This window comes from Hipposideros armiger, unplaced genomic scaffold, assembly GCF_001890085.2.
Source record: "Hipposideros armiger isolate ML-2016 unplaced genomic scaffold, ASM189008v1 scaffold_213, whole genome shotgun sequence".
NCBI lineage: Eukaryota > Metazoa > Chordata > Mammalia > Chiroptera > Hipposideridae > Hipposideros > Hipposideros armiger.
The window spans coordinates 1,784,589-1,806,502 of NW_017731563.1; the positions used below are offsets into that span (position 1 = coordinate 1,784,589).

Consider the following 21,914-nt stretch of genomic DNA (forward strand, 5'->3'; position numbering starts at 1 on the left):
AGAGAGAGAGAGAGAGAGAGAGACACCAAATAAATAAAATAGGAAATGAAAGAAAAGTGACAATTGACACCACAGAAACACAAAGGATTATAAGAAAATACTATGCCAACAAATTGGATAACCTGGAAGAAATGAATAAATTCCTAGAAATATACACTCTTTCAAGACTAAATCAATAAGAAACAGAGAATGTGAACAGACCGATAACTACTAACAAAATCGAATCAATAATTTTAAAAACTCCCAACACAAAAATCCTGGACCAGATAGCTTCACAGGTGAATTATACCAAACAGCAAAGAAGAATTAACAACTATTCATCCTAAGCTTTTCCAAAAAATTGAAGAGGAGGGAAATCTCCGAAGCTCATTTTACAAGGACAAAAACAGACAAAGACACTACATAAAAAGGAAATTATAGGTCAATATCCCTGATAAGCATAGATGCAAAAATCCTCAACAAAATATTACCAAACCCAATTCAGCAATATATTGAAAAGATCACACACCATGATAGAATAGGATTTATTCCTGGGATGTGAGGTTGGTTCAATATCCGTAAATTAATTAATATGATACATCACATAAACATTGCATGATAAAAATTATATGACTATGTCAATAGATGCAGAAAAAGCATTTGACAAAATCCATTATCAATTTATAAAAACTCAGCAAGGTGGGAATAAAGGGAAAATATCTTAACATAGTAAAGGCCAAACCCACAGCTAATATCATACTAAACTGGGAAACTCCAAAAGTGTTTTCTTTAAAATCAGGAACAAGACAAGGATGCTCACTTTCACCACTTGTATCCAACATAGTATTGGAAGTCCTAGCCACAGCAATGAGACAAGAAAAAGAAATAAAATACATCTAAATTGGAAAGGAATAAGTAAAACTGTCATTATTTGAAGATGACATGATACTATATATAAAGAGCCCTAAAGATTCCACCAAAAAACTACTTGAATGAATAAATGAATTCAGTAAAGTAACAGGATTCAAAATTAAAATTCAGAAATCAGTTCCATTTTTATACACCAATAATGAACTATCAGCAAAAGAAATTAAGAAAACAATCCTATTTACAATTGCGTCAAAAAAATAAATAAAATGGAATGCCTAGGAATAAATTTAACCAAGGAAGGTAAGAGGAAAATTATAAGATATTGAAGAAAGAAACTGAAGAAGATAAAAACAAATGGAAGCATATACGGTGCTCATGGACAGGAAGAAATAACAACGTTAAAATGCCCATACGAGGACTGGCCGAGTGGCGCATTGATTAAGAGCTGGCTTGGGATGCCAGCTCTGAGTATCAGGGCCCCAGTTCGGATCCCACATGTGGGCCAGTGACACTGCCCTCTACAGCTAAGATGGTGAACAACAGTTTGACTTGGAGCTGGGCTGCCGTGAGTCGCTAGCGACGGCATAGGCTGCAGCCCCTGCTGCAGTGGGCTGCCATAAACTATCGTGTGTGGCTGGCAGCCAGCATGAGCGGCCGGCAGCCGGTGTGAGCTGCCAAGAGCCGCCATGAGCGGCCGTCCAGAGGCCGGCGACTGATCTACCTCACCCGAGAAGAGTGCAATGATAATACCAACATGGCCCAGTGAAGCAATGTCCTCCACAACTAGACTGAAGAACAAAAGGACAGCAGCTTGTCTGTTCCCCTTCCCCAGATTCCCCAGCACTGTTCCCCTCCCCCAATTCCCCAATAAAATCTTTAAAAAAAAAATGCCCATACTACCCAAAGCAATGTACAGATTCAGTGCAATCCCTATCAAAATACCAAAGATATTTTGCAAGAACTAGAACAAATAATCTTAAAATGTATATGGAACCACAAAAGATCCCAAATAGCCACAGCAATCTTGATAGAGAAGAACAAAGTGGGAGGTATCGTGCTACCTGATATCAAACTATACTACAAGGCTATAGTAACCAAAATGGCATGGTCTTGGCATAAAAACAGACACGTACATGGAACAGAACAGAAAGCCCAGAAATAAACCCACACCATATGGTCAATTAATCTATGTCAAAGGAGGCAAGAATATGCAATAAGGTAAAGACAGTCTATTCGATAGACTGGGAAAACTAGAAAGATGCATGCAGAAAATGAAACTAAACCACCTTCTTACAACATATACAAGCATAACATCAGAATAGATTAAAGACTTAAATGTAAGACCTGAAACCATAAAAATCCTAGAAGAAAACATAAACAGTAAACTCTCTGACATCACTCTCAGTAATATTTTTGTTAATATATTTACTCTGGTAAGGGAAACAAAAGAAAAAATACACAAATGGGACTGCATCACTCTAAAAAGTTTTTGTACAGCAAAGGAAACCATCAACAAAATGAAAAGATAACCTTCTGATTAGAAGATATTCACTAATGATATATCAGATAAGGGGTTAATAGCCAAAATTTATAAATAACGTATACAACTCAACACTAAAACAAAACAAAACAAAATCTAATAAAAAAAATGGAGAGAAAACCGGAATAGACATTTCTGCAGAGGACATACAGATAGATGGCCAATAGATGTATGAAAAGATGCTCAATATCACTAATCATCAGGGAAATGCAAATAAAAACTACAATGAGATACCACCTCATTCCTGTCAGAATAGCTATCATCAATAAATCAACAAACAAGTGTTGTTGAAGATATGGAGAAAAGGGAACCCTTGTGCACTGTTGGTGAGATTGCAAATTGGTGCAGCCACTATGGAAAATAGTTTGGAGGTTGCTCAAAAAATTAAAAGTAGAACCACCTTATGACTCAGCAATTCCACTTTTGTGTATTTATCTGAAGAAATCCAAAACACTAAATCAAAAAGATATATGCACCCCTATGTTCATTGTGGCATTATTTATAATGCCCAAGATATGGATGCAATACACGTACCCATCAATAGACAATTGGATAAAGAAGAAGTGGTACATTTATACAATGGAGTATTACTTGGCCATAAAGAGAATGGTATCTTACCATTTGCAACAACATGGATAGACCTAGAGGATATTATGCTAAGTGAAATAAGTCAGACAGAGAAAAATACCATATGATTTCGTTTATATGTGGAATCTAAAGAACAAAATAAACAAACAAACAAAAAAACCAAAACAGACTCATAGATACCGAGAACAAACTGATGGTTGGCAGATGGGAGGGGCCTGGGTGAGAAAGGTGCAGGGAGTAGGAAGTACAAATTGGTAGTTACAAAATAGGGACTATAGGGAATACAGTCAATAATATAGTAATAAATATGTATGGTGCCAGGTGGATACTAGACTAGTCAGGGGGATCACTTCTTAAATTATATAAATGTCTTACTACTATGCTGTACACCTGAATTTAATATAAAATAATATTGAGTGTTAACTGTAATTTTAAAAAAAGTCTATAAGATTATAAGCCCCCCCCAGAAATGGGCCAAGGACCTTTTTAAAAGCATAGAAGAAATATGCGTAGCTCTCAAACACATAAAAAGGTACTTATTCCCATTTATAGCAAAATAAATGAAAATTCAAAGTGTAAGATACATAATTACAATTTTGATAAACTACTGTTTGATAGAGGATGTGGAGAAATAAGTACACCATGCATTGATGGTGGGAATAAAAGCTGGTACTACATCTTTAGAACAAGCTATCAAAATTTTAAATGCTCATATCGTTTGATCCAGTGAACCCACTTCTGCAAAATTGTCTGTCTTATACATAAGGTCACATGTATGTACAAAAATGTATGTGCAAGAAATTTCCTGCAGCATTATTTGGGGAGTAAAAAGTCTGAAAGAACCTAAATGCCTGTCAATAGAGGGAATGAATGTTAAACATGGTTATTATGTAAATTGAAAAGTCACAGAAAATGATACTATAGATTGTTCTTAGACATATGTATGTACCTGTGTCTGAACAGGTATAACAAATTCATGATAGTGCTCACCTCAGGAATAGGAGGAGGGGAATAGGATTGGGTGTGAAGGTCACTTCTTTCACGTAAAGGGGAAAAAAAAACAACTATGACTAAACTGTTCTTATCAGCTCTGGATGAAAGGCACTTCCTATATTACACTCTTACTTTTCTGTATTTTTCCAAGAAGCATGAAACAGATCAGTGGTATAAAATTACATCTTTTGTGTAAAAAGGCGCCCATGTGCTTGTTTACACGTGAACTGTCTCTGGAAAGAAAGACAAGGTGACAGAGGCTGACTGCCAGAAAGGAAGCAAGGAAGTGGGTTCAGGGGTGGGAGGGAGTTGTATTTGCACTGCACCTTCTTACTCTGTATGTATTTATCCATTTGAATGTACTATTTAACAATAATAATTATAAAGAACAAAAAACAAAAAGCGTATATTAAGAGCCTGCTGTGCTTAGAAAGGAATATAAGCACTGGCCTGAGGCATGTCATCAAGGTCAGGAGTACCTCAGGTTCCTAGCAGAAGAAAGGGCTTCTTTTTTTCTTGTTTTCTGAATCTTTGCCTGAGGTGGGTAAGGGTGGGGGTAGAGAGAGAAAGAGATATGCTGCTCTCCATCCTGACAGTGGGGGTCAAGCTGAGAACTGGCAGCAGCTAATAACACACTAATTATGTTGGGAACGAGTCAGGAAAAGAACACAAAAGATCCACTGTGGCGAAGGTAAGCATATTTTAGGGTGGTGAGAAGGAAGCCCATGGCCTGGTGAACTTTAGTTAGAAGTTAGAAGATAGTTATCCTGTTTTCAATCAGGGTTCACAGCAAGAAAACAAAAACTAACAGGTCGGTCAATGGAAAACAGACTATAAAAACCTAACAAGCATAGATGAACCATGAGAACATGATGCTAAGTGAAATAAGCCAGTCACAAAAGGACAGATACTGTGTGGCTCCACTTCTATGAAGTCCTTGGAATAGTCAAATTCAGAAAGACAGAAAGTAGAGTGGGGTGCCAGGGCTAGGGTAGGGGTGGGGAATGGGGATTCAGTGTTTAATGGGTTTCAGTTCAGGAAGATGAGAAAGTTCTGTAGATAGATGGTGGTGCTGGTGGCACAATACTGTGAATGTACTCATGCCACTAAACTATATACTTAAAAATGGTTAAAATGGGGGGTTGGGAGGGGAAAATGGCGGCTGTGAGGAGGGCTCTCTGAGGTCTCCCTTGGAAATTGTCACAATTTGAACTGCTGCAACTCAGCAAACAAACTTCTACCCATCACAAAAAGCAGCAAAGAGACTCCCATGCGGATTACTTAAAGGTGGGCAGACCGGGTGAGTGGGGGACGAGGGAGGCGAGATGGGTGGAGGCGCAGCCAGTACCCACGGCTGCTGAGACAGGGGCCTCAGAGGGCAGATCAGCTAGTGTTCCCGTGGCGCAGGCGGCCGCCTAGAGAGCAGCAAGAGCGCCACAGTTTGCAGTCTGAGGCAGAAGCCTTGGCAGGGCGAGTGGGGAAAGAGGAGACATGCATGCAGGGACGCAGTCCCAAACCCACAGCTGTGGAGCCGCGGGACTCCAGGAGACAACGGAGAGCGTTGCAGCGCCAGGGAGGGCTCCATCCCTGCACTCACCCGGTCCCGCCGGGAGTGCAACGGCAGCTCCGCGGCGGTCAGTCTCTGAGGCAGAAACCCCAAACTGGACAAGCAGGGGAAGAGGGAAGCGAGATGCGTGGCGACGCAGCCTGCACCTGCAGCTGCAGAGATGTGGGACCCCAGGAGGCAGAGCAAAGAGCGTTGCAGCGACAGGGTGGGCTCAGTCCCTGCGCTCCTGAGGTCCCTCCCGGAGCGCAGCAGGAGCTTGGCTGGAGTGCCTGAGGTAGAAGCTTCAGCTCAAAACAGCGGTGGGACTTTTTCTTTTCTTTTCTTTTCTTTTTTCTCGGACAGAAAGCAAAAAACAACGGGTGTAGATAGGAACCCACTCCCACCCTCCCTCAGAAACCTTGGTCCCCGCCATGCCAGAGTCTTAAGCTGACCCCCGAATGGAGGAGTAGGGTCAGATGACAGAGGTGCTCCCACTCCAAAGGGGTTGAGAAACTCCCATGAGAAGAGGCTGTGGAGTGTGAGCCTACCTACCCCGCCCCCACCTCTCCTACACAGCTTGGGAGGCAGGGCAACTTCAGATGCTGAGTCACCCACAGCCCCCCCCCTCCCCCAGCAGGTGGCTTTTAGCAGCTCTGAAATCTCACACCCCCTTACAGCCTCCAGTGGAGAGTACCGGAAGTCACACATTGACCCTTCTGGCTGCGCAGCACTCAGCATGCCTTGGGGCAGGTGAGAGCATTGACTTTGTAAAAACTACCAATCACACCTCATAACCCCACTCATGTACAATAGACCTGCATTGCCAGGGTCACTCTAGGTGCCAGGTGGCCTGCTCTGCCCCCACAAGACACAGAAGAGTTTTTGTATAGCAGAAGACAACCTGGAGAGAGCTTGGTGGACTTTAGCCAAGACTGGCACTGGTTGTTTCTTTTTTCTTTTCTTTTGGTTTGGCGTGTTTTTTGTTATTTTTTTGTTTTTTTGGGGTGTTTGGGTTTTGTTTTGTTTTTTTGGTTGCTCACTTTGGTTGTTTTTGTTTTTTTCTATTTCATTATTATCATTTTTAGTTTTTAATATAGGCATATATATAGGGATATATATGTGGATATGTGGATGTCCATATATATAGGTGTGTATATATATATATTTTTTTCTTTTCTCTTTCTTTCCTTCTTTCTTTTCTACTCTCTCTCTCTCTCTCTCTCTCTCTCTCTCTCTCCCTCTCCCTTTTTTTCTTCTTTCTTTTCACTGCTCTACTTTTCCTTCTTCCTTCCATTTATCTGCAAATTTTTTTTCTTTTTCTTTTTGGGTGTTGCTATTTTGTTTCTCGTGTTTATTCTATTTTTTATTTTATTATATTTTATTTTATTTTGTTTTGTTTTTTGTTCTTTGTTTTTTGTTGTTTTGTTTTCGTTTGTTTATTATCTTCTTTTGTATGGTTGATATTTCTGTAATGTTGAGTGTAGGTTGTTGGTTGTTTTTTACATGTGAGAGTATCTGGTTTCCTTTGGTGGCTGTTGTGGTTGTGCCTGTTGATCTGTTTTGCTCTAAAATCGCTTGGCAGAAGGGCCCAGACAAAGAGGCACAAGAATTATCACACCCAGAGGCCAGCTTTAGATAAAACCAGAGCATTACGGGGTTTGACCTACAAGAGTCACACCCAAAGGGAAATCGCTACAGGCACAAGAGCCCATAGGGGCCAAGCCTCATCAGAGGGGTCAACACTCACACAGCAGCTCATAAACTGTGGACACAGCTAATCCTCATAGTTAGTCAGCCTGGGAGTCAATCCCACCTACTGACAAGCCAAAAGCAATCAAAGCTCAACTTCAACAGGAGAAGACACACAACACAAGGAACAGCTCTGGTACACATGCACAGGAGAATAGAAAGAGTGAGTAATTCAAATATAAAGGACACATACCACATACGTCCACCCAGAAAAGACTGAGAGACCTAGGGGATCTACCTATTACATCGAAGCAAGCACAAACAGTAAGCCAGAATGGGGAAACAAAGAAACACATTACAAATGAAAGAACAGAAGAAACCTCCTGAATCAGTGGAACTAGAGAAAATAGAGGTAAACAACAAGAGTTCAGAACACTGATTATTAGAATATTCAAGGAAATTAATGAGAATATAAAGAAGAATAGAGAAATCATGAAAAACAACAAGCTAGAACTAAAGAATAGAATTACTGAATTAAATAACAAACTCGATGGAATTACTAGCAGATTGGATGAAGCAGAGGATCGAATCAGTGACTTAGGAGACAAGATAGCAGAGATCATCCAAGCGGAACAAAAAGAAAAGAGAATAAAAAACATTGAAAATAGTTTAAGAGAGCTGGTCGACAACATCAAGCGCAACAACATGCGCATCATAGGAATACCAGAAGGAGAAGAGAGGGAGCAAGAAATCGAGAACATATTTGAAGTAATAATGTCTGAAAACTTCCCTAACCTGGCAAAGGAAATTGACATACAAGCCCAGGAAGTGCAGAGAGTCCCAACCATGATGAATCCAAACAGGCCCACACTAAGACACATTATAGTGAAAATGGCAAGAGTTAAAGACAAAGAGAGAATCCTAAAAGCAGCAAGGGACAGGCAGCAAGTTACTTACAAGGTAACCCCCATAAGAATATCAGCTGACTTTTCTACAGAAACTCTGCAGGCCAGAAGGGGGTAGCAGAAGGTTTTCAAAGTGATGAAAAAGAAAGGCCTATAACCTAGACTGCTTTATCCAGCAAAGTAATCATTTAAAAATGAAGGAGAGCTTCAATATATAAAGAGCTTCTCAGAAAAGAATAAGCTAAAGGAATTAATTACCACCAAGCCAGCATTGCAGGAAATGTTAAAAGGGCTTCTTTAAGCAGAGGAAAAAGAAAAACAACCTAACTAATGAAGACCAGGAACACAAATAACAAAATGGCAATAACTACGCACCTATCAAAAATTACGCTAAATGTAAATGGATTAAATGCTCCAATCAAAAGACATAGGGTGGCTGAATGGATAAGAAAGCAAGACCCTTGCATATGCTGTATACAAGAGTCTCACTTCAGATCAAAAGACACATACAGGCTGAAAGTAAAGTGATGGAGTAAAATATTTCATGCAAACGGAGCTGAGAAAAAAGCTGGAGTAGCAATACTTATATAAGATAAAATGGACTTTAATTGAAGAATATAATAAAGGACAAAGAAGGGCACTTCATAATAATAAAGGGATCGATCCAACAAGAGGACATAACCCTAGTAAACGTCTATTCACCTAACATAGGATCCCCTAAATATATAAAACATATATTGACAGACATAAAGATGGAGATCAACAGTAGCACTATCATAGTAGGGGACTTCAACACCCCGCTGTCACCAATGGACAGATTCTCCAGACAGAAAATCAATGTGGAAACAGTGACCTTAAATGACACATTAGACCAGCTGGATTTAACTGATATTTTCAGAGCATTTCACCCCAAAACTACAGAATATACATTCTTCGCAAGTGCACATGAAACATTTTCCAAGATAGACCACATGTTAGGCCACAAAACAAGCCTCAATAAATTTAAGAAGATTGAAATCATATCAAGCGTCTTCTCCGACCACAAAGCTATGAAACTAGAAATCAATTATAAGAAGAAAGCCAGAAAGCACACAAACACATGGAGGCTGAATAACATGCTACTAAATAGTGACTGGGTCAAAAATGAGATCAAGGAAGAAATCACAAGATACCTCAAGACAAACGAAAATGAAAACACCACGACCCAAAATCTCTGGGATGCAGTGAAAGCAGTCCTAAGAGAGAAGTTCATAGCAGTGCAGGCCTACCTAAAGAAACAAGAAAAATCTCAAATCAACAGGTTATCCTTACACCTCAGGGAACTGGAAAAAGAACAGGAAAATAAGCCCAAAGGGAGTACGAGGAAGGGGATAATAAAGACCAGAGCGGAAATAAATGAAATAGAGACCAGAAAAACAATACAAAAGATCAACAAAACCAAGAGCTGTTTTTTTGAGAAGATAAACAAAATGACAAACCTCTAGCCAGACTCATCAAAAAAAAAAAAAAAAAGAGAGAGACAGAGGATTCAAATTAGTAAAATCAGGAATGAAAGAGGTGAAGTGACAACAGACACCACAGAAATACAAAAAATTTTAAGAAATTACTAAGAGCAACTATATGCCAACAAATTTGACAATCTGGAAGAAATGGATAATTTTCTAGAAGCATACAACCTTCCAAAGCTAACTCAAGAAGAAACAGAAAATCTGAGTAGACTGATTACTACCAAGAAAATTGAATCAGTAATCAACAAGTTCCAAACAAACAAAAGCCCTGGACCAGATGGCTTCACAAGTGAATTTTACTAAACATTCAAAAAAGAATTATCACCTATTCTTCTCAAACTATTCAAAAAAATCCAGAAGAAGGGAAGGTTCCCAAGCTCTTTCTATGAGGCCACTATCACCCTGATTCCAAAACCAGACAAAGTTAGTACAAAAAAGGAAAACTATAGGCTGATATCCCTGATGAACATAGATGCAAAAATTCTCAACAAAATATTAGCAAACAGATTTCAGCAATATATTAAGATCATACATCATGATCAAGTGAGTTTTATCCCTAGTACACAAGGTTGGTTCAACATCTGCAAATCAATTAATGTGATACACCACATTAACAAAATGAAAAATAAAATCATATGGTCATATCAATAAATGCAGAAAAAGCATTTGACAAAATCCAGCAGCCTTTTATGATAAAAACTCTTAGCAAAGTGGGAATAGAGGGATCATATCTCAACATAATAAATACCTTCTATGATAAACCCACAGCTAACATCATACTCAATAGGGAAAAGCTAAAACCATTCCCTTTAAGGTCAGGAACAAGACAAGGCTGTCCACTTTCTCCTCTTTTATTCAACATAGTTCTGGAAGTTCTAGCCACAGTAATCAGACAAGAAAAAGAAATAAAAGGTATCCAAATCGCTAAGGAGGAAGTAAAATTGTCATTATATGCAGATGACATGGTACTATATATAGAGAACCCCAAAGACTCCATCAAAAACTTTTGGAACTGATAGATGAATTCAGTAAGGTAGCAGGATACAAAATCAATATTCAGAAATCAGTTGCATTTGTATATACCAATAATAAACTATCGGAAGGAGAAGTTAAGAAAACAGTTCCATTTACAATTGCTTCAAGAACTATAAAATACTTAGGAATAAATTTAACCAAAGAAGTAAAAGATCTGTACTCAGAAAATTATAAGACACTGAAGAGAGAAATCAAAGATACAAATAAATGGAAATACCTACCATGCTCATGGATAGGAAGAATTAATATAGTTAAAATGCCTATACTGCTTAAAGCAATATATAGATTCAATTCAATTCCTATCAAACTACCAAGGGCATTTTTCACAGATAGAAAATATAATCCTAAAATTTATATGGAACCATAAAAGACCCCGAATGGCCACGGCAATCCTGAGAAATAAGAACAAACTCAGGGGTATCATGCTACCAGACATCAAAACATACTACAAGGCTACAGTAATCAAAACAGTATGGTACTGGCATAAAAACAGGTGCATAGATCAATGGAACAGAATAGAGAGCCCAGAAATAAATCCATGCATATATGGACAGTTAGTCTATGACAATGGAAGCAAGAATTTACATTGGGGTAAAGATAGTCTATTTAATAAATGGTGCTGGGAAATTGGACTGACACCTGCAAAAAAATGAAACTAGACCACCTCCTTATACCATATACAAGAAGAAATTCAAAATGGATTAAAGACTTAAGTGGATGACCTGAAGCCATAAAACTCCCAGAAGAAAATATAGGGAGTAAATTTGCAGATATTACCCTGAGCAATATTTTTACTGATACATCCCCATGGGCAAGGGAAATAAAAGAAAAAATGAACATATGGGATTACATCAAACTTAAAAGTTTTTTCGCAACAAAGGAAACCATTAATAAAACAAAAAGGAAGCCTAATGAATGGAGAAGATATGTGTCAACAATATATCTGATAAGGGGTTAATATCCAAAATTTATAAAACACTCATGCAACTCAACACCAAAAAATAAACAACCCAATTAAAAAATGGGCAGAGGATATGAAGAGACATTTCTCTAAAGAGGACATACAGATGGACAACAGGTATATGAAAAAATGTTCAACCTCAGTAATCATTAGGGAAATGCAAATTAAAACCACAATGAGATACCACCTTACCCCAGTCAGAATGGCTATCATTAATAAATCAACAAACAACAAGTGCTGGTGAGGTTGTGGGGAAAAGGGAACCCTGGTGCACTGCTGGTGGGACTACAGACTGGTGCAGCCATTATGGAAATCAGTATGGAGGTATCTCAAAAAACTGGAAATGGAACTACCTTATGACCCAGCAATTCCACTCTTAGGTATTTATCTAGAAAAACCCAAGACACTAATTTGAAAAAAATATATGCACCTCTATGTTCATTGCATGGCTATTTACAATAGCCACAACTTGGAAACAATTGAAATGTCCATTGGTAGACGACTGTATTAAAAAACTGTGGTACATTTACACAGCTATAAAGAAGAAGGGAATCATACCATTTGCAACGATATGGATGGACCTAGAGAACATCATGCTAAGTGAAATAAGTCAGTCGGGAAAAGACAAATACCACATGATCTCACTTATATGTGGAATGTAAAGAACTGAATAAATGAATAATGTAAACAGAAATAGTCTCAGAGACACAGAGGAAAAATTGATGATTGTTAGATAGGGCGGGAGTGGGGATGAGGGAGAAGGTGAAGGGACGAGACAAAATAAATTGGTAACTACAATATGGCCTCAGGGATAGAAAAGACAGTCTGGGGGATATAATCAATAATGTTGTAAATATTTTTTAGGGGGTCAGATGGACTCATGTCTTGTTAGGGAGACCACTTCATAGACGGTGTAGAGGCCTGACCACTGCACTGTACATCTGAAGCTGCCGTTGAATAATATTATATGTCAACTATAATTTAATACATATATAGTCATAGGATGTAGATTATAGTGTGGGAATAAAGTCAATGGAATTGTAATAGATATGTATGATATCGGGGGTGGGAGGGCAGTGGATGGGAGGAGGGGGGTTGTTACTTTGTGGAAGGTGAAAAGAATAACTATTGCATTGTTTTGTATACCTGAAACTAAAAATAATAATGAAAAAAAGAGAAAAAATGGTTAAAATGGAAAATTTTATGTTATGTATATTTAAACACAATTTTTTTTTCAAGTTACCCACCCAGCTGACTGACAATCCTGATAAGCCTAAAACCTTTAGCTGTACATTTAAAGGTACAATGCTTAACCAGTCTTAACTGCCTCATGATGTTTCACCAAACCCTCCTTTATTTTTTCCTATAAATTTTCTGCCAAGAATGTGACATACAACTTTGACATTCATATGTATACATATACACACACATTACTCACAACACATACATAACACAACATGATATAATATGATAACATACATACACATATACATACGAGTATATATATATATATATATATACCGGGGGTGCCAAAGAAATGTGTATACATTACTTGTATTCATCTTTTGTTATCGGTATATATTATTACAATTTTAACAATAAAAAACACTTTTTTCCTTTCTTAAAATGTGTATACTTTTTTTGGCATCCTCTGTGTATATAAAACTAAAGACAACAAACAACTCTTATGAGGGGAAGGCAGTGATTCTTATTCAGGTTTCCTTTACGCAAGGTGCAAAAACCCAGTAAACCCCTTTCTGCTTTCTGTGATGGCAGCCCAGAGAAAAGCTGCAACTGGCAGAACACCCTCCCTCCACACTCTCCATGCAGAGCTACACCCCTTCCTAACTAACATTCAGGTGGATGGCATTTCACTGCTTTGACCTTTTCACCAGTGTCCTAACTGAATTTCTTTCCAAAGACAGTGTGAAGATATGTGTAAGTGGTGTTTGTCTCAAACTCTGGGCTTTAGGAAGAGTCCTATTCTTCAGACTTTGAACAGAACTAGGGCGTCTGGTATCTGGAAGAGATATTAGTGTTTCCTTACGCCTGCCAAACACTGGTTTTGTAACTTTCTATAGCGATGGCCCAATCCCTGCTTGGCCCAGGCTGATCAGCCCACTTAATTCTGCTCTGACTTTTGAATTAACAGTCTGAGTGAGAGACAATGTGTCCTGTGACATGTCACCCGACCCGCCTCCACAAATGAGAGGACCCCTCTGGTGTGCCCAGCGGAGGCCTGGCCTCTGGACCTTGAGCCACCCACTCAGCACACCACAGAATCAGCCCCCAACCTAAGGTCATGGAAATATTACTGCTGTCAGACTCAGGGGAGGGAAAAATGGAAACACCCAATATTGACTGGGTAACCTAGATAAAATATTTTTAATCTGGCTTGATCCTTGTCTAAAAGATGTTTAACTCACTTGTAGTTTATCTGGCTGGCAAATAGGAACTGTGACTTAGGAGGAGAGTTGGGGAGAAGTAGACTATTATAACAAGTGGGACAATTTGAATCCTTTACACATTATTTTCTGTTTGTATCACCTTCAAATAATCTCTGCTAAAATGCTAGAAACATCACAACCTTTTGCTTTCACAGACCAAAAAACCTCTCAGCACATCTTATTTTTTCTAATGTTAACAGAAAAAACAGGGCTCAATCTGGAGTCTTACATACTTGTATCTGCAAAACACAGGCCTGAAGAGATATTTGGCTTCTTCCACACTTGGATCTGACTCTTTCTGGAAGAATTTGGAGAGGCAAGTGCTAATATCACATCCCTTCCCAGGGTTGAGAATTTGATAGTGAAGGGAAACCAGCTCCTGAAGGAAGGAGAATAAACCAAGTCAGGAAGGGGACCCACAGGCCCTTTTCAAGTTTCCCTGCAGACCTTGCTGGAAGCCAGTTGTTCTTCATCTTGAGAAGCCTTGTTATCATCTTCTCTTTACTCACTCTTGATCTGAATAGTATCTGCCTTTCTGTTTTTACTGCATGCAATTCTATACACTGCCCCTGGGTGGGCACCCTCTCACCCTTATTCATTCTCCTCTATTTTTATCCTCCCTTCTTTCACCTTAATGGTATGGTCTTCCAAAATACTAGTCAATGGAGGAAATACCAATGATTTGTTCATTCATTCACCATATTTTTATGGAGCACGTAATTTAAAAATCACTACAGAGGGCTGGCCAAGTGGCTCAGTTGGTTAAGAACACGAGCTCTGAGCAACAGGGTCACCGGTTCGATTCCCACATGGGCCAGTGAGCTGTGCCCAAGCTGAGCTGCCACTGAGCTGCCAACGATGGCTCAGCTGGTGAGAGCACGTGCTCCCAATAACAAGGTTGCCGGTTTGACTCTTGCATGGGATGGTGTGTTACGCCTATCTGCAACTAAGATTGAACATGGTACCTTGAGCTGAGTGGCCGCGAGTTGCCGACAGGCGGTGGGATGGCAACTTGACTTGGAGCTGAGCTAGCTGTGCTCTCCACAACTAAGACTGAAGAACAACTTGGCTGTTCACCTTCCCCAATTCCCCAATACAATCTTTAAAAAGAAAAAAATCACTACAGGTTTAGACTTCATTCTATTAATTTAAGAGATTATATCACTTACATCTCATTTAAAAAGACTTTACTCATTACGTTTCTCATTTCAACTAAGTTACCTATTTTTTTTTTTTTTCAGTATGGAGTTGTTGGCATGCTATCAGACAATGCCTCATACAGTGTTCTGAGTCATGAGTCTGCAGAGGGCCAGCATACCTGACGCCCCGTGAAAGGTCGGCCACGTGGCCTCTCTGTAATCGCTCCTCGGTAAGTGCAGAGGTCACTTGTTACCTCAAGTTTCTCAACCAGCACCAGTATGTTAATCTTGAAGTCGGAGCAGCATAACTTATCCTTGAGATTCAGATGGACTTACTGTTTCACCTTTTAAAAAACATTTTAGCTTTACCAATACAGCTAAACAGACAATGTTCTTTCTCCCATTACTTCTTCTAGCTCCTAGAGCTGGATGTTCCTAGAGCTCCAAGTCTCCACAAGGCCCATCCCAGATCCACAATAGGGAGAAGAACACAGAAGCTTCAGCCTAAGTCCACTGCTGTGTGGACAATAAAAGAGGGTCTATGGAAAGCAACCTCACAAAGTGATCTGACTATAAATTCCTAGCTGGGCGGGTCAGAGTGGGTAGTCATGCCCCAGGCATATAACTTCTTTGGTAAAAGGTTTATCTTTGCTTTAAGCAGCCCTGTCCATAGCTTCTGTGCATCCAGGTTAATGCCTCTAAAATACCTCTTTTCAGACCCCTCCTTCTAAAGCAGCGGTTCTTAACCTGTGGGTCGCGACCCCTTTGGGGGTCGAACGACCCTTTCACAGGGGTCGCCAGGTACTCGTATGTGGGCGTATCTGCATGTGAGCCTGGAGATGGATAGAGGAGCGGTGTCTCGGTTCCTAAGACCATCGAAAATATGTGTTTTCCAATGGTCTTAGGCGACCCCTGTGAAAGGTTGAGAACGGCTGTTCTAAAGGGTGACCACCCACCCTCCAGCGAGAACAGAATCTGGTTAACTATCCTGTAATTTGATCTGCACCTTGCTTTCTCCCACCTTCATGTTACCTTCCTTAACCTTCCCTTCTGAATTCCAAATGCATAAAAGAAGATGCAAACTGTCATTTCTTGGAAGCATTTTTTTCAGTCTGTTGAGATCTTGCTTCCAAGCGTATGCCCCGCTTGACATAAAAATTCTCTACAGGTTTGTATGTTTCTTACATCTGGCAGCTTTCACTCTGGTACCTGGGGGCCTCCCATTCCCTCCCTAGTTCTCATGTTGATGCCATAGGACTGGGCATTTACTTGGTTTCCCTGTCTAGGTTTCTAGCTTCCTGCTGAGATTAGAGACTGTAGTGCTTTGTCTGTCCAGTAGTGGTTCCTTTAGGCACCCCTCACTGGTTTTATGTGATCCTAATGAGGCTATCAAGGCTGAGCCCATCTCCCTCCTAATCGCCAGGTAAATAAAGTGTGGGTGTGTGACCTAGGCTGGATAGTCAGAGGACTTGGCTGTGGTGGCTGCTTCAGGGATAGGCATAGAACCCACACCAGACCAATCAGAGCCCTTAGACTTTTTAAAAAATACTAAAGTTGGGCCGGCTGAGTGGCTCAGTTGGTTAAGAGCTCGCTCAAGAGTTTGAGCTCTGAGCAACAGTGGTTCGATTCCTGGCCCTAGCTGAGCAGACGCTGAGCTGCCAACAGGCGGCAGTATGGCTCAGCTTAAAAAAAAATACTAAAGTTACCTGGAAAAATGATCTCTGTCCATTAGGACTGCTAAACTTGGAGAAAGTGAGACAGGGACTGCTAACAGCCATCTTTCTTGGCAACAGAGCTTACATGTGGGGAAAAGCCAAGCAGAGACAAAGTTCAGAGATAGTGTGGTGTATTGGATTACTGCTTTCAACTTTTCACTGTCTCCCTGAAATATCTACCTGCCTATCTATCTATCTATCTATCTATCTATCTATCTATCTATCTATCTATCCTCTATCATCTCTACTATCATCTATCTATGAATTTATATATCATCCATTATTTATCTAATATTTTGCCATGTGATGCAGTACCTCCCATGAGAGAGAGTAGGAATTTACATCCCTGCCCATTGACTCTGGACTTAGCCATATCACTTGTTTTGACCAATAGATTGTGATGGAAATGACCAGTGTGCCCACTCTAAGCTGAGGCCTTAAGAGTTTCCACCAACCATTATAGACCTTCTGCCCACTGCCCAGGTAGCTGTTCATCCTTCTGCTGTGGTCCCAGGATGAAGACAGAGAGCAGATCTGTAGCCAACTTGAAGCCTGGAGTCCAGCTAGGCCCAACTAAGCCGAGTTAATATTAGCTTAATCATAGCCAGTCTGTGGACCTGTGAGCATGAAATAAGTGTTTGTAGTAGGCCATTGAGGTTTTGAGGTTACTTGTTACACAGCATTGAGATTTTTGGAACTACTTGTTACACAGCATGACTATAGCAATCCTGACTAACAGATGGCAAGTGAAAAAGAGTTCTGAGTACATCATTTAAACTCCTGGATCCCATTGCATCTAAAGTCAATGGCTCTCAATTATGTAAGCTGAGTTTCCAGTAGTAGGAAGCAAACAAGTCCTGACCAATGCAAAAACTTTTCCTAAGCTCCTAGGATTAGCTGTATTGCATTGACTAGTCATTACAAAATCCCTCTCCCAGGATGTTGGCTCTGTATCCCAGCTGGGATCCTGACATAGATGGTCAGGTCATTAGCAATTAGCTGTTGCCACAGCCTTACCTTTCAGGTCACCCTACAACTAACACTCTTAACCCAGTTGTTGTATCCACCTGCCAATAATCATTTGTCCCTTGTCCTCAGAGCTGACATCTGCCCTAACTATAGCTGCACTTGACATAACCCCTAAATATTGCCCTGTTAGGTCCAGTCTCTGCAGCTTTGTCTGTTTCTTCAGTGCCTTTGGTCTGCTTCATGTTTGGCTACAAACCTACACATCTTAAACAGAATCTATTCCTACTATGACTGTTAAAATGGTAAATATCAAAAATAAATTCTAGATAAACATTTTTCCTTAATTCAAGATATTATCTTTGACTTTACTTCAAATAGAATGTTCCTTTCTAACCTACCTGAATTCTATTCTGGAGTTAAATTCATGAGGACAGGAATTCTGAAAATGTGGAACAGTTTTGTCAGAATTTAGAAATGGAAGAATGGAGAGCAAAATGGTGGGTGTCCCTCCATGGAGCAGGTGCATAGCTCCAATAAAACCCACATCTTAGCAGGGACTATATATAAGACATAGATGACATTAGACTAAAATTATAGCTTGCTCTTCAGACTCCTTAATTCTCCTTAAAAATATATATTTGTACATAATTTTCAGAAATTTATAAGATTTTTTAAAAATTAAAGCACAGATAATATAGAAAACACAAATAATATAACAAACGTCTCTATTCTCCCAATCCAATATTTATAATTGTTACACATTTGTCATATGTGCCTCATCTTTTTTTCTCCAAGGAAATAAAACTATATGAATGAATGTAGCTAAAAATCCACCACTTAATTCTATTTCCTCTCCTGCTCCATACCATGAGCAATTAAGTTTTTCCTTTTACTTCAAATCAATGTCATTATACTGTTCATGTTGTTTTGCAACTTGTTTAGTCCATGTATATTTGTGATCTGTGCATAATAATCTGCATAGGGCCAACCAGTTGGTTAAGAGCTCACTCAAGAGTTCGATTTCCAGCCTGAGCTGAGCTGCTGCTGAGCTGCCAACAGGTAGCAGGTAGCAGGATGGTTCAGCTAAAAAAAAAAAAAAAAGATTCTCATAATGATCTGCATAAATCATTTATTCCTTTTAATGACACACAGTATTACAATGTATGTGTATACCATATTTTATATACCCATTCCTCTACTGATGCATAATTAGGTTGTTTCCAGTTCTTGCTATTACAAAGAATGTTCTATTTATGAACATTGTTGTACATGTGTTCTAGTGCAAGAGTTGATCATGTTACTCAGCATCTCTTACCTCCTTCTGAAAAAACACAAGAACTTGAGCACCCTGTGATTCTATATACCACCACCCTTTCTTACCTTCTATTTTGTGAATTGCTATAGTTTCACTTTCTTTATATATTCATCATCAGTGTAATCCGTATACAGTTACACAGTGAATGCATGTTTAGATTTATTTAACGTTTTACCAGTTCATTTGCTCACCATTCCTTCTATCTTTCTCTTTGTTTTTTGGAGAGGTCATTTATTGTTTTCTTTTGTATGCATATGTATGTATGTGGGAAATAGATCATACAAGTAAAAATATATGAAAACATGCACATAATACAGCATTTATGTACAAATAATATGATGTCTGAGGTACATTTCAAAATAACCTGGGAGGGGTGAAAGTGGGTGAGGACATAGATGAAATAAGACTGGTTGTGTACTGACAATTATTAAAGCTGGGTAATAGATACAGAGAGCTTGTGCTATTTGTTCTATTTTTGTATATGACTGAAAATTTTAATATGTGTTAAAGAATTTAGAAAAAAGAAAAAGCACTGTACTGGCAACAGAGGTCGTGGGCCCCCATACTCACCTGGCAGCTGACCGGCTGTGCCACTTTTGAAGTCACTTCCCCCTTCTGGGCCTCAATTTCCTTCTCTCTAAAATGATCAAGTTAGACCAGATGGTATTTAAGATCCCTTCCTGCTTTGATATGGTAAGGGATATCATAAATCTTTTCTGTTGATATTTGTTTTTATTGAGATATGTTGTTTTTATTTTGTATTATATTTTGTTGATATTTGGGTTTTTTATTGAAATATAATTCACATACCATAATTCATCATTTTAAGGTGAACAATTCAGTGGTTCTTAGTATATTCACAGGTTGTGCAACCCCCATCACCATCTAATTCTTGAACATGTTCATTACCCCTAAAAGGAATCGCATATCCATTAGCAGTCAACTCTCCATTCTCCTCTTACCCCAGTCCCTGGCAACCACTAATCTACTTTCTCTCTCTGTGGATTTCCTTGTTCTAGACATTTCATATAAATGGAATCATACCACATGCAGCCTTTTATGCCTGGCACTTAGCGTGTTTTCAAGGTTCATTCATATTGTAGCGTTTATCAGTTCTTCATTCCTTTTAACGACTAAATATTCCATTGTGTAGATAACACCACATTTTGTTTACCCACTTATCAGTGGGTAGATATTTGGGTTGTTTATACTTCGTGGCACTTACGAATAATGCTGCAATGAATATTAACATATATGTTTTTGTGTGAACATATATGTCAATTTTCTTTAGTATAAACCTAGAGATACTGTTGGTTCATATGGTAACCTATATTAATTTCAGGGGGAGCTGCCAGAATGTTTTCCATAGGGGCTGCATCACTTTACATTTCCAGCAGCAATGCATGAGGGTTCCAATTTTTCCATATCCTCACCAACACTTGTTATTTTCTGTTTTTGTTTTCATTTTTTAATTATAGCCATTCTAATGAATGTAAAGTGGTATCTTATTGTGGTTTTAATTTGCATTTCCCTAATGATTAATGCTGTTAAACATCTTTTCATTTGCTTATTGGCCATTTGTAAATCTTCTTTGGAGTAGTACCTATTCAAATGCTTTGCCCAGTTTTAAATTTGCCTTTTATTGTTGAGTTGTAAGAGTTCTTTATATAGTCTAGACACTAGATATTTATCAAATATATGATTTCAAATATTTCTTCCCATTTTGTGGGTTGTCTTTTCACTTTGTTGATACATGAAGGTCTTTAATTTTGATGAAATCCCATTTTTCTATTTTTTTTTTTTGGTTCTTTGTGTTTCAGGGATCATATCTAAGAAAACGTTGCCTAATCTGACAACATGAAGACTTACACCTATGTATTTTTCCAAGAATTTTATAGTTTTAGTGCTTATATTTAGGCCTTTGATCCATTTTGAGTTAACTTTTGTGTACGGTGTTAGGTAGAGCTCTAAATTCATTATTTTGCATATGGATATCTGTTGTCCCACCATCATTTGTTGAAAAGACTGTTCTTTTTCCATTGACTGGCCTTAGCGCCCTTGTCAGAAATCAATTGACTGTAGGTGTATAGGCTTATTTCTGGACTCTGTATTCTATTCCATTGATAGATATGTCTATTTTTACATCAGTATCACACTGTCTTGATTACTGTAGCTTTGAAGTTGAGAATTGTGACCCCTCTGACATTGTTCTTTTTCAAGATTGTTTTGGTTAGTCTATGTCCCTTGCTTTTTCATGCGAGTGTGAGGATCGATTTTCTATTTCTGCAATAAAGGTAATTAGAATTCATAAATCTAATTCCTACCAAACTTTTCCATGAGGACTGGTAACTTGTGTAACATGGTAACTGTTGTATCTCCAACACCCAGCACAAGGCCTGACCCAGAGTAGGCTCTCAATATCTAGTGGATAAGTGCAAAAATTGTGCAGTTTAAAAAATAGCAATAACGGGCCAGCCGAGTGGCGCGTTGGTTAAGAGCTGGCTTGGGACGCCAGAGGGCCCTGGTTCAGATCCCACATATGAGGGCCAGTGACTGCCCCCTACAGTTAAGAAGCTAAACAACAGCTCAACCTGGAGCTGGGCTGCCGTGAGTCACTGGCAACAGCGTAGGCTGCAGCCCTTGCTCCAGTGGGTTGCCATGGGCTACTGTGTGTAGCCAGCAGCCAGCGTGAGCAGCCAGCAGCCGCAGTGAGCG

General features: G+C 39.2%; 1 long non-coding RNA gene across 1 annotated transcript in view; it reads left to right on the plus strand.

The window, feature by feature from the left end:
- Positions 1 to 21,914, plus strand: part of LOC109388970 (uncharacterized) — a 53,438-nt gene that overhangs the window by 17,276 nt on the left and 14,248 nt on the right. The window contains exon 2 of the long non-coding RNA XR_002125299.1: positions 15,303 to 15,430. This is a non-coding gene — a long non-coding RNA (uncharacterized LOC109388970). The remainder of the gene's footprint in view (positions 1 to 15,302; positions 15,431 to 21,914) is intronic.